The following is a 14,477-nucleotide window of genomic DNA, read 5'->3' as shown; positions in this document are numbered from 1 at the left end:
GTTTGTAATTTCTATTTTGTTGGTGAATTTTGAACTTATTTTTCTGCTACTTGGTTTAAGTGATTATTTTCTGGATTGTGGTTTTTCCAGTGGGTGATAAATTTCTGCTACACAGAGAAGCTTGTTATTTTTAATGCATTTATTTTTACTCACATTTTTTTTAATTATGATGAAAAATCATGATGTCTGGGAAGTATGTCCTGCTAGTACTTATCAATTGTTTTAAGTGATTTTGATTTCACTACCAACTGAATATTGATCGAGGTGTTAGGGTTTCTACTTACCCCTTGTACTTCTCTCCTCTTTCTTCTTTTTTTTGTTTGATTATTGTTTTAGTATGTATTAACTGATTTTGATTAATTTTCTTTTGAAATAGACTTGGCTGTAGTAGAAATTTGTATCTATGAAGACTTCATAAAAATTGTGCTTATGATGTCCGAGCTTGCTGAGTGTTCAAGTAGGTGTAAATATGACTATTTGTGACATAAATGTTGCCATATTTTTGTCTATGTGATCACTGTCACTGACTTGAATTTTCATTCGGGTGGGGAATTAGTTTTATACTTTAACTGGGATATATAAACTATTTGGTTACCGAGATTAAAATGTTTGTAGGAAACATGAAATGTTATAGAGCCTTGAATTGCCATAAATTGAAAGATCACCTTAATTGAGTTACGTTATTGAGTTTTTCACGGTAATTGGTCCATTAATTGGATTGTCAGCATAACTTTATTTGAAAAGTAGGAGATGTTCCAAATTCTTGAATTATCATAAATTAAAATATCCCTCGATGGGGGTCTTATAACGACCCTCATTGCATCGAGGGTTAATCATTGTCTTAAGACTTAGAATATTATAGACAAAAGCGAATTACTATAAAAGTAATTTAGCAAAAAAAAGAAGCACATTACTGATAAAATTTCTTGATATGAATTTTGTTCCATGCATTTTTAATAGGTTGTCCATCAAGATGTGAGAGCTCGTAGGTCCCCGCGCTAACCACCTTCGATACCCGATATGGGCCTTCCCATGTCGGTTTGAACTTTCCTAATACAGCGGGTTGTGACACAGCAGAGTCTCGAAGAACGAGGTCATCGACCTTAAGGTTCTTGGCTTTGACCTTTTCGTTAAAGTATTTTGCAGTCTTTTCCTGTTGCGCAATCATCCGAATTCGAGCCTCCTCTCTTGTTTCTTCGAGCAAGTCATTGTGAAAGCGCAAGCCCTCGAGTGTGAGAGTAAGGTCGAGCATTTCGACTCATGGGGAAATTAGGCTTACCTCGACGGGTAGGACGACATCGACACCATATGTGAGGCGGAAGGGAGTTTCACCTGTTACGCTTCGAGGTGTCGTCATGCACGACAATAGCACATTCGGGAGTTCATCAACCCAGCAACGGGGAATTTCTTCAATTCTTTTCTTTAGGCCTTGTAGGATGGTCTTATTTGTTACTTCTACGAGCCCATTAGCCTACGGGTATGCAACTGAGGCCTTGATGTGTTGGATTTTTAGTTCCTTTAGAGCTTTCTTAAACTGAGCTCCCACAAATTGTGTGCCATTATCAAAAACTAAAATCCTTGGGATTCCGAATCGAAACACAACATACTCCATGAAGAACTCAATCATTTCTTTCTCTCTAATCTTGGAAAGGAGCTTTTCCACGACCCATTTGGTTGCGTCATCCACCGCGACCACGATATATTGGCACTGGTTTTTGGACTTTGGAAAGGGCCCTACAATATCTATCCCTTACTGGAAAAAGGGGCATGAAGTGAGAATCGAGTTGAGCTCAGTCGTGGGTCGATGGCTTACGTTCCCGTGTCATTGACATGCTTGGCATTTTCTAACATATTCCTCGCAATCTTTTCGGATGGTGGGCCAGTACAGTCCCTGTCTGATGATTTTAAGAGCCAGGTTTTTTCCTCCAAGGTGTTCACCGCAGATGCCAGTGTGTACCTCGACCATTGTTTGATGGGCTTCTTCCGTGGCCAAACAACGGAGCAGTGGTTCAGATAAAGCATAATGATACAACGATGAGTCGAGAACATAATAGTTTCTTACCTTAAACATGTGTGAATGGGCCTCATTCTTTCCCTCAGGTATTTTATTGTTGATAATGTAGTCGAAGAGAGGTTTCCGTCAGTCGAGGTTATTCTAAATCTGACTAACAGATAGTTCATCGACGGCATGGGCCGTGAGGATGTCGATATATATTGGGTCGAGATTAACAGGTAAGTTGGAGGATGCTAACTTGGCGAGGGAATCTGCCCACTAGTTTTCCTCTCTATCAACATTCGACAGTCTCCATGAAGGGAACTTTTTGAGTAGCTCTTGTGCCCGAGCAAGGTATTGAGCCATTTTCTCATTATGTGCCTTGAACTCCCCGCTTATTTGTTTAGAGACTAGCTGAGAATCTCCAAATATGTCAATAATCTCAGCCTCGAAGTCTGCTGCTAGCTTTAAACCTGCGATAAGTGCCTCGTATACGGCTACGTTATTTATAGTTGGGAATTCGAATTTGAGGGCTTGTTGGATCTTGAATCCTTCTGGGCTGATTAAGATTATTCGTGCTCCTCCTGAGTCGAAGGTCGAAGATCCATCGATGAACAACAACCATGGCCTTAATTGATCTTCGTTAGATTTGTACGCTTTGGCTTTAAATTGATATTCAGCAATAAAATCTGAGAGAACCTGAGCTTTGATCGCTGTTCGAGGCTTATACTCGATGTAAAATTGGCTTAGCTCGATGGTCTAAGCTGTGAGTCTACCCGCCATGTCGAGTTTGTGTAGGATTCTTTTCAGAGGTTGATTCGTGAGCACATGAATCTCCCTTACTTGGAAGTAGTGTCGCAATTTTTGGCTAGCAACCACTAGGGCATAGACTAGCTTTTCGACCTGTGGATATCTTGATTCTGCATCTCGAAGTGAGTGACTAATGTAGTACACTGGGACCTCTTTTCCTTCGTCAACCCGAACTAGGACTGCCGCGACCGTTTCATCGGAGGTCGAGAGATATACCTGCAATGGCTTGCCTGGTAAGGGCCGAGTGAGGATGGGTGGATTTGTTAAGAATGTTTTTAAGTCAGAGAAATTCTTTTCACAGTCATCGTTCCATTCAAAATGCGAGGATTTGGAAGCTTTCTTCATTGCTGAGAAAAAAGGGATGCATCTTTTTGACGATTGGGGAATAAACCTTTGGAGTGCAGCGATACATCCAGTTAGTTTGTATAAGTCCTTAACAGATCTTGCTTTTTCCATCTCCAAGTTTGCTTTTGTCTGAGATGGATCTGCTTCGATACCTCTTTGGGTAACAAAGAATCCAAGGAATTTACCCGCGGTAAGACCGAACGAGCACTCGGCAGGACTTAGCCGCATATTGTTGTTTTTGGCATTTCAAATGTTTCGCGAAGGTCGGACATATGGTCATAAGAAACCTTCGATTTTGTAATCATGTCATCAACATATATCAGCATATTTCTCCCGATTTGTGAGGAGAATATCTTATCCATCATTTATTGAAATATGGCCCCCGTATTAATTAAACCGAAAGGCATCACTCGGTATTCGAAGACCCCTCGGTGCGTGATGAATGCAGTTTGCTGCCAATCTTGGGAGTCCATCTTAATCTGATTGTACCCTGAAAAGGCATCCAAAAAGAGAGGAGTTCATTTCCTGCTGTCACATCAATGAGCTGGTCGATGTTCGGCAGAGGGTAGAAATCTTTGGGGAAAGCCCTATTGACATCCGAGTAATCGATGCACATTCTCCACTTCCCGTTACTTTTCTTGACCAGGAACACGTTCGAGATCCATGTGGGGAATTGCACCGGTTCAATGAAACCGGCTTCGAGTAGCCTGTCAATCTCTTGGTCGATGGCTGCTCTTTTCTCGACGAAGAATGTTCAGTGTGTCTTCCTTACTAGCCTGATGCTTTTGCTAATGTGTAGTGAAGGTCGAGCGACGACCTCTGGGATCCCAGGCATGTCCTTGGGGTCCCAGGAGAAAATGTCAGAGAACTTTCGGATGAGGTTCGTGATATCTTTCTTTAACATTTCAGGGAGGTTTTTGCCAATTCTTGTAGTTTTATCAGGTTTCCTTCAAATACTTCAACCTCTTCGGTTTCTTCGACAGGAGAGCAAGAGTTGCTAGTGGGTGGGTCGACTAGCTCTCTGGGGTCGATATCAAGTACTTGGTTGACTTCTAGTTATTCATCTATTTTTTTCCTTGGAGAGACTGTGGTTAAATATCATTGTCTTGATGTTGCCTAGTCACCGGCCATATCTCCTACACCAAAGTCTGTTGGGAACTTTATTTTCAAATGGGAGATGAAAGTTATAGCTCGTAGGGCGGTGATCGTTGTTCGCCCCAATATGGCGTTGAAGCTAGAGGAGGCATTGATCACATGAAATTTGACCATCTTCTAAATTTGACACGGGGGAGAACCAAAAAGTACCGGCATGTCGATAGTTCCTATCACGTGGACTTCATTCCCTGTGAAACCATACAGCGGGGTTCGAGAATTCTCGAGCCTTCGATCACCGACGTCCATTCGAGAGAAGGCATGATGATATAAGACGTCGACGGAGCTTCCATTGTCAACCAACATTTTCTTAACTGTGTTGTTTCCCAACCGTGTGATAATGACAAGGGCGTCCTGATGGCCTTCGATGAGTCCAGGACGATAATCGTCATCAGAGAAAGAAATGATCGGGGAGGGATTCACTCGAAGGCATTTAACTGTCAAGGGATTGACATTAAAAACTCTTTGGACATAAACTTTGCGAGAGTTGTGAGAAAGCCCTCCAACGGCTATACCACCAAAGATGACGTCGATGACGTGGTCTTCCTCATCCCGATGGTGACGCCTAGGCGTATCATCTTGTTGCATATAGTGGACAAGTTGCCCTCGGCGAATCTTTCTTTCAATGAGGTTACTGAGTTGAAAGCATTATTCTGTTGTACGGCCAGTGTCTTCATGATAATCGCAGTATCTGGAGCTTGGGGTCTGCCAGGTTTCATAGGTCTCGGAGGACAGTAGTATGGCTCTGTTTTTTGTACTGCTAAAATTGTTATTTTCTCGGTGTTGAGTTTAGTAAATTCTTTCTCAGGTCGATTACAGGGCTGTCAATCCCTTTCTCTCCTATCCCTCAGAAGGTGGTCAACTGTACGCGTTGGTGGTGACCGGCGACGTTCTTGGCGCCTTTCGCGTGCGGGCGATCGCGGACTATAGCTACGGCGCCGTTCATATCTGGAAGAACGTCGAGGAGACTGGATGCAACTTACTGCTTCCTGGAGCATCATGCGATGTTCTATAATCTGAAATGCTCCTTGTAGGGTTTTTGGGCTTTTGTAAAAAATTTCTTCCAGAAGTAGCCCGTGCCGAGATTTATCGATACCCGCTGTCAGGAAGTTGACGGCATCTGCTCTATTAGATCTGGGATTTCTGCTATCTCCTCTCTGAATCGAGTTAAGAAGCTTCAGAGGCTTTCACCTGAACGTTGGTGCATTGTCATTAGGGACGCTGTGACTTTTATTCCTTTATAATTACTGAAAAATCGAGCTTGGAATTTACTTTTTAGCATTGTCCATGAGTCGATGGACCGAGGTGGTGGATTGTTGTACCATCGAAGAGCTGTGCCTTGGAGGTGAAAGAGATATGTCCTAAGTCCAATCATGTATGAGGATTTAGGAATAACTTTTATGTAATCTGTTTTGATTTCATTGATATTAATAAAAGACTTGTTTTGTTTTTATTGCGGGCTCTATCTATTTAAATGTTTAAATAAGATATACCACAGTTTAGAGTAAAGCTTTTTATGGATTGTGATGAGATCATAATAATGAGACCTAAAAGATGATAACTCTAAACTTAAATAGTTCCTGGTCGTAGGATTACTAACTGGTAATTAATAATCCGCAAAGATCGGTACATACTATGCTTGCTTCATTATGAAGGATGTCTGTTCTCATAGACATTTGTGTGGTGACACTATAGCTAGTATGTAGGTGCTTATTATAGAATAAGTTCACTGAACATGACTCACACAGCTGAACAACTGATGGAGTTCACTCACGTGTCAACAGTTGTTCATATAGTGATAGTTATACAAGTATCCTTAGACTTGAGGTCATCATAGTCATCTTGTGTACACTGAACTATATTTTGGTTTAGTTCTTAGTCTCAAGGGACAATTATAAGGGCTCTACTGGGTATAGGAATTTGTACACGAAGATAGTGTATGATCAATAAAGGATCTACCCCTTGCAGTGTAGGAAGAGAATGTTCAATGCTGATCCACTTATGTTAGTTCAGGAATCTCTGGCCAGAGTGAATGAAATTAGAAAGGAGTTTCTAATTTACATTAAATAGAACTAAGCATGGTGAATGGGAAAGCAAGTGATTAAATAAGATAGGCTTGACACAAGTTCCATGCCTTGTATTTAATCGTGACATTGCAGGGTAGAAGGAATTAATTGTACGGTAACTACTCACTGAATAGGTTCTTGGTATTCTAAGCAGTGAATTCGTATTATCCGGATAGTCGCGATATGCTGAGAAGTATCCCTCACGATGTAGAATAAATATGATTAATTAATTAATCATATTTAATGAATTAGAGAATTTATATAAATAATGATAAAATAGTTTTATTATTATTTATTTCTACTACCGGCTTAATATTGAACCTACAGGGTCACACCATAAAAGAGAATGATTTAATGGTGGAGGAATTAATTAATAATGGCTGATAATTATTTATTTATGAAATAAATAATTAATTGGCAAATTTAATAATTGATTAAATGAGATTTAATTGATTATAAATTAATTAAGAAAAGGTTCTTAATATTATTAATTAAGAATTTAATTTTTGGAAAATAAATCAAGTGAGAGAATTATTTCTAAAGAGTTTAGAAAAAGGATTAATAATTAAAAGGTGTTTTAATTATTAGTGAGAATAATAAAGGGTTAATAATAATAATATTTTATGGGAAAATTTTCAGCTGAAAATTTTGCCTATAAATATACTATTATACACCCTATTTTTGCCTCAACCAAAAAGATTTACAAAACCCTAATTCTCTCCATCTCCTCCTCCTTCATTACATCGTTTTCTTGGTGGATACCGGTGGAGTGCTTCATACATGAGGAGCAGCTACTAAGGATCTCCGTTTATCGTTCTTGGATCGCTATTAAAGACCTCCATCTTTCCATTAACGTAAAGCTTCTAAGGGTAAACATACTGAACTACGAATTAAATATTATTTTTCGCATGGATCCTGCAGAGGGTTTCGGTTTTTTCAAGATTAAATTTACTTTTTCGCTGCGTTTATGTGCTAAAAACCCTTCAATGGCATCAGAGCTACTTGCGAAAAGTTTTAAATTCGTTTATGTGTTTAACTATTTTCGATATATGAGCATGTACGTGATTCGTGATGATTTGATGTTGATATAATATGCTTATATATGTATGGTTTTGAATATATGATATTCATGTGAGTTGTATAATCATAAGATGATTATGTAATCTGTATATATACTGATATATACATGATTTATGTTTGTTCTAATTATGAGAATCATATTAGATACGGATTCTGAATTAGCTGCTGCAGATTTGCTGAAATCTGGGTCTGGTGTCTGATTTACACAAACGAATACCCTATTCCATAGGTAAACGAGCGTCTGAACAAAACTGATAGCAAAAGCTATCAATGACTCGTCTGTAAGGCGTTTGACGTCGTTTACTTCCTGTAAACAGTGATTCTTATTTTTCTGATTTGATTCTGATTTTTCTGATTTTTGTCATATTTTCTTTTTTATGATTAGATCATAGATAATATGATATGTTAAGATCAGATTATGTGTTTTAACATGCTTTTATGTGTTGTATGAGCATGGTGGATGGTTATGGCCTTTCGACCTTAGTGTAATGGTTTTGGTTTTGGTTTTAAATACGACTTGCATGTCGTCAATCTTTGTAATCATAAATCTCGAATGTAACTCGAGTTATTCTTGTAAGTTCATTAGATTAGTTTTACTTTCAATCATGTAATGTAATTGAAGACTCAAGAAGGCTATCCAATGGAGGTGATACAAAGAATAAGACGAGGCATACAAGAAGTCTAAACAAAGAAGAAGACTTATGTAATAAGTAGTTGTATTTATTTCCATCACCATATTAGATTGACCTTGATCTTTATCATGAGCTTGATAAAGATCACATAGGATGAGGCCATAACCAAACACATTTACTTTATTGCACTTTACATTTACTTGTTTATTTAATTTTATATATGAGATATATTCCTATATTTACCATGCGATGATAGATTTAGGTGAACTTAAATCAATATAAGGCGTGCTCTAGAAAATCTAGAATAGGAATCGTTTCTTGCCTTAACAATAAATATTATGAATACGATCATGAGATTCTTGTGTTTATGAAACACGTAATTGAATATGAATTTTCAATATTGAGAGAAAGGATGATTCTGTCAACAACAGATTTTTATCTGTAAGAAAGGGTTATTAAATGACGCCTCTTGACAATGCTCCACCCGATCTGGGAATCATCTGATTATCGATTATTGATTTGAAATATTTAATTTAAAAGGAAGAATCTCTTTATAATATGATTATAACGTAATATAATCCCTCTAAAATTAAATAATATCAAGTAGTAATTGGCCAATGACACAACGGGCTTGTGTCGGTCATAGCCTTCCAACATGGTAGAAAGTGGTTCTTATTTTTAAATCATTGTCGTTTTGTGCTACAGCCGAGGGCTTTGATTTCGAAATAAGAAATACTTGTCTATTACATAGAGATGTGTACATTGAATTAGAATCTAAAGGTCGGTACGTGCTACATCCGTGGGCCGTTGGAGACTGATTCAATTGTACGAAATGTTGGGTTAGACTTGACTTAGAATATTGAGTTTGTCGTGCCACAGCCGTGACTCAATTATTCAAGAGGCTAAACTTATATTAGAGAATAACATAAGATGTAATTGACAAGAGTTGTCTGCCTATTGAACATCACATGACGTTTCGTGCCACAACCGAGGTTGTGTGATGGAATGTAGGATCCCTATTCCCACTAGCATTATGAATGCTTAATTTTCACTTAGGGGGTTGAAAAAATTAGATAAACTAGTGGGAGACACTTATGAATAAAGACCCGATTCATATAGTGTTTTGAAATGAAATTGAATTTTTGCTAAGTGTTGTTATGTGTTTATCATTTACAGATTTACTATATTCGTCATGTCTTCTGCACTATCACTCCGGAGCATACTAGATGCTCACAAGTTGACTGGTCCTAATTTAGCTGTTTGTTTTCACTGTAACAAGTTGGGGCATTGGAAGAGGAACTGCAAGGTTTACCTTACAGAATTGAAGAAGAAGAAGGGTAGTAAGACTACCGCTTCTGATTCAGGCATGTTCATGATCGAAGTTAATATGTCACTAGGTCAAATTTTTTTACTTGGGTATTAGATACCGCCTGTGGTTCTCATATTTGCAATTCGTTGCAAGGACTAAAGGGAAGTAGGACTCTTGAAAAAGATGAGGTGATTCTACGTATGGGCAATGGAGCAAGGGTTGCGGCCATATCTGTAGGATCATTTAGTTTACATATGCCTATGGGCAAGACTATTATTTTGAATAATTGTTATTACGTTCCCTCTATTGTGAGAAATATTGTTTCTATTCCTATGTTGGATGTGGACGGTTTTCAATTTATTATTAAGAATAATGAATGTTCTATCCTTAGAGAGAATGTTCTTTTTGGACGTGGCATTTTAAATAATGGTCTGTATGTATGTGACGTAGAGCATGATTTACTTCAGATTGAACAAACTAATAAAAGAAAACAAGATGATGAAAATCTGACCTATTTATGGCACTGTAGGCTAGGTCATATTAGTGAAAATAGACTGCGGACATTGCATAAGGAAGGGTTACTTGACCCCTTTGATTTTGAATCATATCCTACATGCGAGTCTTGTCTATTGGGTAAAATGACCAAATCTCCATTTAGTGGACATGGAGAGAGGGCTGCAGATTTGCTAGGATTGGTACACACAGATGTATGTGGACCAATGTCTACGCAGGCCATTGGTGGATTTTCGTACTTCATTACTTTCATAGATGATAGATCTAGATTCAGATATGTGTATTTGATGAAACACAAGTATGAAGCCTTTAAAAGGTTCAAAGAATATAAACATGAAGTGGAGAAACAAACCAAATACAGTATTATAACTCTTCGATCAGATCGAGGTGGTGAATACTTGAATGGAGAGTTTCTAGATTATCTCAAAAAAAATGGTATAGTCTCCCAGTAGACTCCTCCATATACTCCACAGTTAAATGGGGTATCTGAAAGGAGAAATCGAACTTTGTTAGACATGGTTCGGTCCATGATGAACTATGCGAATCTTCCAGTATTCCTATGGGGTTATGCATTGGAAACCTCAGCATATTTACTGAATAAGGTGCCTTCCAAATCCGTTCCTCAATCACCATATGAGATATGGAAAGAAAGGAAACCGAGTCTTAAACACGTTAAGATTTGGGGATGTCCAGCTTATGTCAAGAAAGTTGACCCAGATAAGCTGGAATCTCGATCCGTAAAATGTAATTTTATGGGATATCCTAAAGAGACTTTAGGGTATTACTTTTACACCGATCATCGGGTGTTTGTCTCCAGATATGCTACCTTCTTGGAAAAGGAGTTTATCCTTGAAGGAAACAGTGGGAGCAAAATTGAACTTGATGAAGTTCAAGAAGCACAAACTACTACGGATCAAGTGGAAACACCTGTTCAGACTGAACAACCTTCTGTGGAACAGCCCATTCGTAGGACAGGTATAGTGTCTCGCCAACCTGAGAGGTGTTATGGCCTTCTCATTGAGAATGACAATGAGTTGTCAATCATTGATGATGACAACCCTGTGACCTATAATGAGGCTATGAGTAGTGTTGACTCAGAGAAATGGCATAGTGCCATGAAATCCGAAATGGAATCTATGTATACCAACCAAGTATGGACTCTGGTTGAGGCGCCTGAAGGTGTTAAGCCTATTGGGTGCAAGTGGGTATACAAAAGAAAGATTGGAGCAGATGGCCAGGTGGAGACCTATAAGGCCAGGCTCGTGGCAAAAGGATTCAAACAAAGGCAAGGGATTGACTTTGATGAAACTTTTTTGCATGTAGCCCTGTTAAAATCAATTCGGATTTTGCTTGCGATTGCTGCTTACTACGACTATGAGATCTGGAAAATGGACGTGAAAATGGCCTTCCTCAATGGGGAACTTGAGGAGGAAGTGTATATGACACAGCCAGAGGGTTTTCTTTCCAAGGGAAATGAACACCTAGTGTGTAAGCTGCTGCGAACCATATATGGTTTAAGGCAAGCTTCTCGTAGATGGAACATCCGTTTTGATGAGACAATCAAAGAGTTTGGTTTTATCAAAAACATAGATGAACAATGTGTCTACAAGAAGGTTAGTGGGAGTGCGGTAATATTTCTTGTATTGTATGTGGATGACATACTTCTTATAGGAAATGATATACCGATGCTACAATCAGTCAAAGTATGGCTATCAAAGAACTTCACTATGAAGGACTTGGGAGAAGCATCATACACTCTCGGTCCGAAGATCTATAGAGATAGATCTAGAAGAATGATAGGTCTTACCCAGGGTACATACATCCAGAAAGTGCTTAAAAGGTTTAGCATGGAAAACTCCAAAAGAGGTCTCATACCGATGAGCCATGGAGTGTCCCTTTCCGAAAAAATGTATCCTAAGACACCTGAGGAAAGAGAGCGTATGAGTAAGATTCCTTATGCTTCAGCAATAGGATCTATCATGTATGCGATGTTGTGTACAAGGCCAGATGTTGCTTATTCAATTAGTGTGACGAGCAGATATCAGTCCAATCCAGGTGAAGACCACTAGAAAGCAGTGAAAAACATCCTTAAGTACTTGTGAAGGACTCAGGACATTTTTCTTATTTTTGGTGGTGAATCTGAGTTGAAAATAGAGGAGATGTCAACGTCAAGAGAGTTGACACACATAACAACGTAGCGGACCCACTCACAAAGCCACTTTCTCAGAGTCACTTTGATCGTCATAAAGACAAGATGGGTAATAGATACCAGAGTGATTGGATTTAGTACAAGTGGGAGATTGAAAGAGATATGTCCTAAGTCCAATCATGTATGAGGATTTAGGAATAACTTTTATGTAATCTGTTTTGATTTCATTGATATTAATAAAAGACTTGTTTTGTTTTTATTGCGGGCTCTATCTATTTAAATGTTTAAATAAGATATACCACAGTTTAGAGTAAAGCTTTTTATGGATTGTGATGAGATCATAATAATGAGACCTAAAAGATGATAACTCTAAACTTAAATAGTTCATGGTCGTAGGATTACTAACTGGTAATTAATAATCCGCAATGATCGGTACATACTATGATTGCTTCATTATGAAGGATGTCTGTTCTCATAGACATTTGTGTGGTGACACTATAGCTAGTATGTAGGTGCTTATTATAGAATAAGTTCACTGAACATGACTCACACAGTTGAACAACTGATGGAGTTCACTCACGTGTCAGCAGTTGTTCACATAGTGATAGTTGTACAAGTATCCTTAGACTTGAGGTCATCATAGTCATCTTGTGTACACTGAACTATATTTTGGTTTAGTTCTTAGTCTCAAGGGACAATTATAAGGGCTCTACTGGGTATAGAAATTTGTACACGAAGATAGTGTATGATCAATAAAGGATCTACCCCTTCCAGTGTAGGAAGAGAATGTTCAATGCTGATCCACTTATGTTAGTTCAGGAATCTCTGGCCAGAGTGAATGAAATTAGAAAGGAGTTTCTAATTTACATTAAATAGAACTAAGCATAGTGAATGGGAAAGCAAGTGATTAAATAAGATAGGCTTGACACAAGTTCCATGCCTTGTATTTAATCGTGACATTGTAGGGTAGAAGGAATTAATTGTACGGTAACTACTCACTGAATAGGTTCTTGGTATTCTAAGCAGTGAATTCATATTATCCGGATAGTCGCGATATGCTGAGAAGTATCCCTCACGATGTAGAATAAATATGATTAATTAATTAATCATATTTAATGAATTAAAGAATTTATATAAATAATGATAAAATAGTTTTATTATTATTTATTTCTACTACCGGCTTAATATTGAACCTACAGGGTCACACCATAAAAGAGAATGATTTAATGGTGGAGGAATTAATTAATAATGGCTGATAATTATTTATTTATGAAATAAATAATTAATTGGCAAATTTAATAATTGATTAAATGAGATTTAATTGATTATAAATTAATTAAGAAAAGGTTCTTAATATTATTAATTAAGAATTTAATTTTTGGAAATTAAATCAAGTGAGAGAATTATTTATAAAGAGTTTAGAAAAAGGATTAATAATTAAAAGGTGTTTTAATTATTAGTGAGAATAATAAAGGGTTAATAATAATAATAATATTTTATGGGAAAATTTTCAGCTGAAAATTTTGCCTATAAATATACTATTATAAACCCTATTTTTGCCTCAACCAAAAAGATTTACAAAACCCTAATTCTCTCCATCTCCTCCTCCTTCATTACATCGTTTTCTTGGTGGATACCGGTGGAGTGCTTCACACATGAGGATCAGCTGCTAAGGATCTCCGTTCATCGTTCTTGGATCGCTATTAAAGACCTCCACCTTTCCATTAACGTAAAACTTCTTAAGGTAAACATACTGAACTACGAATTAAATATTATTTTTTCGCATGGATCCTGCGGAGGGTTTCATTTTTTTTAAGATTAAATTTACGTTTTCGCTGCGTTTATGTGCTAAAAACCCTTCAGGAGGCATCTGGAGAAAAATTGACATCGAGCAATCTCTGAGTGACCAAAGAAGGCCATACGGCCGTCAAAAGTGTTGAGGAATGCTAACGGGTCAGACGATCCGTCAAAATGATCGAGGGCATGTGTTTTCAATTAACTGTCGATGCGTGCTTTCTCGAGAACCAGAGATAGAGGACTCTCACTGACAGTCTCAAATCCTGACTGATTGCGCATTATGGTATGCATCTGTGCTATTTTCTCTTGCATTATGGCAAATTTCTCATGGGAGATAGATTCTGTGGACTCAGTCCGTTGAGAGACGTCGGCAGACGATACTGTGCGTTGTCGACGCTCGCGCGGTTGTGAGTATGTCGTCTCTACTGATGCTTCATACTCGTATTCGGCGTCATCATCTTCGTCGTAGAGTTCGTCGTCTTGCCCTTGGTTTTTTATCGACGCTTGTTGGAGCTCTCGACGAAGGCGATGAATTTACTGTTGCCGCTCGAGCTTGGCTTTGAGCATTCTAGTCTCACGTTCTAGAAGTTCGAGCTCTTCGTCGGAGTGAGGTAGATCCTCTGGGTCTTCA

This window comes from Apium graveolens, chromosome 2 (assembly GCF_009905375.1).
Source record: "Apium graveolens cultivar Ventura chromosome 2, ASM990537v1, whole genome shotgun sequence".
Classification (NCBI taxonomy): Eukaryota; Viridiplantae; Streptophyta; class Magnoliopsida; order Apiales; family Apiaceae; genus Apium; species Apium graveolens.
This window is presented reverse-complemented; position numbering follows the sequence as displayed.